The sequence below is a fragment of the Glandiceps talaboti genome, chromosome 11, assembly GCF_964340395.1.
Source record: "Glandiceps talaboti chromosome 11, keGlaTala1.1, whole genome shotgun sequence".
NCBI classification, from domain to species: Eukaryota; Metazoa; Hemichordata; class Enteropneusta; family Spengelidae; genus Glandiceps; species Glandiceps talaboti.
The window spans coordinates 4571489-4577488 of record NC_135559.1 but is presented as its reverse complement, the minus strand read 5'-3'; positions in this window follow the sequence as shown (position 1 = coordinate 4577488).

Sequence of the window (6000 nt, the reverse complement as noted above, 5' to 3'; positions counted from 1 at the left end):
AAGTATTCGGAGGACATTTTAAAGTTTAATGGCTATTAAAAAATAATTTTTCTCATTGATAATACTGTATGCTATACTAATTACCTAATACTATAATTGCTATTAAAAGCATTGTAACAGGATCGTCACCACAGCAACGAAAAGTTTCTTTTTGTGTAGAAGGTTTTTATCACTAGAGGCTTACCATGACTCAATTAGGTCGCCTTGGATGCACAGCATCAAACAGTGACAAACTGTATACAACTCTGAGACTGCAGTCGTAACTCAATCAGGAACCCACTGTACGGTTTTCAGTGGTCGCAGAGTGTTTGGACGCACTTTGTCACGAATAAAATCGGAAGCTTACATTCCTAATAATGTAATGGGGGACTTTTATAATCTCATATGAATACACACATACATACATACATACATACATACATACATACATACATAGTTACATGCATACATACATACATACATACATACATACATACATACATACATACATACATACATACATACATACATACAAGCTATCCATTATAGTTGTAGAGTTATGGAATCAAGTTCCGTGCAACATTCCTTTAATAATCTTGCACTCAAATATCTCATAATGTAAGCTTAACGTGTTTCTTTAAACGGAAAGACATGTGTTGATTGCTTCTTCCAATAGACTTCAGACAAATTTGTTTGTGTTTTAAAAAGAAGAACATAGGTATTACAAGACACGGTAATTGAGCAGGGAACAAACATTGAAATGACTGATCTAGATTTTGTATCGAACATGACTGTTGGTAATTCGGTACTATGAAATAGAAAGATAAAAAAAAACTTGTAGTAAATGAAATGCAAGCTATTTATACCATGGTCGTTCAACATTGTGAAAACGTTAACGAGTGTCTATGTAATTCGTTTTGGGATGTACGAAATATGAGACGTAACAGTTACAACTCAGTAGCTAGTCAACTACCTCGAATCCCTTTTTCCTTGTACCATTCAAGACTCAGTTAGTAACTTGTCTTCTTTCCTTGTACCATGTAATAATATATCATCACAATGTATTTTATAAATTAATACTTCTGGGAATATTATGTTTTTTCCTGGACAAAGTTGTCAATACCTTTCCCTGTTTTAATAAATCGTGCCTGCGCAGGTACAATTATGGTATAATTCCCTAATTAGTGCCTTAATTTACCACTTCTTGTCTTGCTCTCAAAATGGAAAGGCCCTTAAGCCACTTGTATTTTCCAGGACTGAAAGAAGAGTATTTCTAGTATTTCTAGTCTTAGCTTCAACTTATTTTACATCGATATCGTTGTACTTGGTGAAGCATGTAAGATGATAGCCTGGTTATAAAATCCTATCAGCGTCCCTCAAATTTGCAAACGTTCTAAAATGATAAAAACATAGCACAAGTATGTGACGTACGTTGCACTTTACTGTAAAGAGAAGCTGGTAACAACTGCTATTAAATATAATTTGGAATTAAACTACCATGTATCGAATCAAATACCGTCGAATTATTATGTCAGTCGATTACCACAGTTATATTGCTATCCCGGTAATTTCTCTTGCCAATCAACTATGTAGTTATGAAGATAAATGGTTGAAGAGAGTTCATGTCTGCCGTGAACGTCTCAGTATGGTCAAACGTCGTTATTGTATTAATTTCATGTGAGCTACTTTATGTGTTAGAGTCATCAATGTGCTTTCCATCGAAAATCCACATTATCAATGAATATTCTCTCATGACAGCTGAATAGAAATGTTAATGATGTGTTCTTATTTTACACAAATAGTATTAATTAATCAATCAATCAATCAATCAATCAATCAATCAATCAATCAATCAATCAATCAATCAATCAATCAATCAATCAATCTATCTATCTATCTATCTATCTATCTATCTATCTATCTATCTATCTATCTATCTATCTATCTATCTATCTATCTATCTATCTATCTATCTATCTATCTATCTATCTATCTATCTATCTATCTATCTATCTATCTATCTATCTATCTATCTATCTATCTATCTATCTATCTATCTATCTATCTATCTATCTATCGATCCATCTATGTTATGTATCTGTCTGTGAAGTACTATGACCGTATTACACTATCGCAAAAAAAAAGACTTTTGCCTCGTTTGTTAAAAGTATACTGCAAAATAAAAAATAATTATCTTCGATATCAGCCCATTTTACAGTTTGATAAAATGCCCATTTAGTTGTAAATGCTAATTCATGTGCTCTAGATCATGATAACGTAACGGGTTAACGACAGGACAAATGTTGCCATGTTCTAGATAAACATGTCTGTGCAATTCAAATAAAACGTATAGCCGTCATAGAGTAACAGTTTGTATGTGCCATGTGATTGATAGTTTATAGCTGTTTTTATTCTCATGTTTTACTGGAAAAGATCCTTTATATTTTCAAAACTTGATATACAATAAATTACACTACTGTTTTGATTACATTATGTTTAGTACCGATAACCACGGGAACCATGACGATTGTACACCACACAAAGAATGCACATCAAGTGATCTGGACAGGACCGCTATACTCCTAGCTATGGCATTTGAAATTTAAGTGCTACTATAGGTGGTGCATATAATTGTACAACAAGTGCAACACTTATTTATTTTTCATGAAATTGGAAAGTTTCAGACTGTGTCCCTTTAAATAACAGGTGTGGACATCTGATAGCACTGAAGAGCACATTCGAGTTATAATATACCTAATTAGCTTGCTATCCTATAACAGTATAGGTGACAGCATGCTAACTTACCAGTTCAATATAGACAAATATCTACATCTCTGCCATATCGACCAAATTCTACAGGACAATCGACCAACCTGACATATTGGTTTTTGTGTACACATATTTACAAAGAAGACACGCCGACTGAAAACATCCATTTAATGAGCCGTATAGGTGATCAATAATCACTTCTTACAGTTCAACAATTAAGTATTTTAAATTACATATCACAAAAATAGGTATATCAAAGAAATCTCGGGTGTAAAACCGAGCAGTCAGAAAATACTGTCTGACCATGATGAGCTTATTATTTTTGTATACGTATATTATACAGCAAAATAGTCATTCTCAATTTCAACAGATTAATATCGATCGTCGGTATGACAAAACCCGTAAATATACTGTGTTCATATTTGGCAATTGAGTTATTTATTTCATTTATGTACTTGCAATATTATAGTTCTTACTTCCATCCGCTAAAAAACAATTGACATTAAGATACTGATATTTGACAAGTCAAACTATTTGGGTCGATCGATATAATTAAAACTAACATGCGTCGCATGAGTTAAACTATTTACACAGATCCTTACGTAATACATATTTATATAATTTCAGTGTAAGGAAGTGAGTCCTGTATTCATTTTATCAGTAAAATGTATTCCAATATTCAAGAAAAAAGGAGAACAGAACTTACCATTTTGGATCCTCAACTTCTTTACTGCCACCTAGCTGTCGATGAAGAGATTGAAAAGGACCAATCTGTAGACTTGAGAACTAATGACGTTGAGTTGTGTTTTCACTGAAATATTCTGACCACTGAGCCAGGAGGTATTGCTGCAACTTGATGTCAGACGGTAAAAGCAGTATACCGTTAACGTTTGCGAAAATCGCCAATTGAGACCACGTGAGAGGAAAATGGGAATAAAGATGAGATATTGTCCAATGGTGTTTGAAGATACAGGGACATTTGAAGCCAAAGTCCATGAAATATATAATTATTGTCGTCATGGAAAGCTTATTGTCACTTCGAATCAGGGATAGGCCGATTCAATCTGGTATCATTTTATCGCTGTGGTGTAAAGACGAGTGAAACTTTGACAACCGCATCCTGTCACATAATGCAAATTCAATGCTACAGGTAGACCGAACTACTATTCAGGGGGGGGGGGACAGGACTGTATATATTTAAGGTTATCATTCTTACTTGTCTGTGTCATTACTATGTCAATACTTTGCCATGTTCAATCTTATGTTCACTGGGAGACTAATACTATAATAGGTAATTGTAATAAATATATATAATAGACGGTTTACACTACAATTAGACATAATCAGTTCAAGTTCTATGGAACCAATCAAATTATTCGTTCGGTCATATTGCTATAGCTAAGTAACCATTCGTGGTTCACAGTTGTGAGTATGTTGCCCTCGGACCCTGTATACGTTGTAATCTGAGTGGCGTCATGTCGTGAATTTTTAGAGCTACTTACAGTTATCTTCACTCATCTTCGATAAGTTTAGTCTCTCCAGTGGTCATGCACATGGTTGTAAAGTCTGGAAAAAAACTGTGGTACAGCTGGGCCATTATAGTACATATGCTTGAGACTAGCGATTTAGAAACTCTAAAACTGAAGAGATTGACAGGATAGAGAAAAAAGAGAGGACAGGTTGGGAGTAGTGAGAAAGTAAAGTAAATGACCGATTTTATTTCTCTCTTTCACCACATTACTCCCTTCTACACACATATGTACATACATGTACACGCATGCACTTTAAAGCGACACATACTGCAGCTGGTTTTATACGCTATTTACTCAAGTGAAAATACTTGTATAATATCTCGGCTAAATTATTATACTATAATTTGAATGGCAATGATTACCTTCAATGACAATTATCTTCTGGTATGATTAAAATAGTTGACTGTTTTGTACATGAATTTCCCAGTCTTATTTATACGTATCATAAATCATCTCACCAGATCGTTGATAAGTATTATCTCAATACCAGATTTGAGTTCAGTCGAATTACAAGCGATAGCTCAGTATTACTCAGCAAGTACAGGTACAATACATCGTCGAGTGTCTTTTAAATATTACGCCCCAAACTTATAAACTCTGCAACTTGTTGGTCCACTAGTTCCATATTAAACACAGTTCCAAACGAAAATTTGCATGTGTATAGAGTTTATAGCAATAAATTCAAATGTGAAAAGAAAAAAGGGGGTCACCATATCTAAAATTTCATGAAATGCATACATTCTGAAATCCATGCATAACGTTTTTTTCAATATGTTTATAGTTTATTCAGTTTTTTAAATCCATTTTAAATTGTTACCATACACTAATAGATAGATTTAAAAATATCGTCAAAAAATAATATCATCTGGGTTTTTTAATAAAATTGTATTTTCAATAAGGAGTGATGTTAAGATTTGATTTTTCGATTTTTTTTGGTCTAGAAATCGTGGCATGTATTATCGATTGTATGTTGATTTCTTTGTATCATCTCAATCGTACAAAAAGTAAGTAGAATAACGTTAACGAAACTCATTCATTGCCTAGAGTGAAAGATTTGATCACCTCATTTTTTTGTCTAGAAATTGTGATATGTATTATCGATTGTATGTTGATTTCTTTGTATACTTTTTTTTTTGTAATCAGGTTATGTTTTACCCCAAGGACTTGTAAAGAACCGTAATGTTGTGAAACTATAAGACTTTTATGTAGTCAACATAGACATCGGGGGTTATATATTTTGACCTTATTGAATTACAAACCTTTATTATGTAAGTAATAGATGTTTGATTGAATGTGACTTGTGTTTTAATTTAGTGGGTAGTAGTGTTGTGTGTACAATGTACGGTGTTTTCGCCATGTACACACTGTGGTGTTTATCCGTATGTAGTAGGCACTGGAAAACAAAACTAAACGCACATTATATGAAAATACGCGTACCTACTTTTACATCATAATATATTCACTGTTTCTCCTACACGTGATGACAACTAAATCTTATAAACCATTCATGCCTTTCTTTGAACCAAAACAACTTACAGAATTAACTAAGTTTAATATTTCGTTCCTATCAAGTACGTCGTGCACAGAACAATGCGCTGCACATACGCTCATACGTCATAATATCCCTTCGCCCCTACCCCCTTTCCCTCCTCTATAGATGGAACTCGCTCATGTGTGTATGTATGTATGTATGTATGTATGTGTGCATGTATGTATGTAT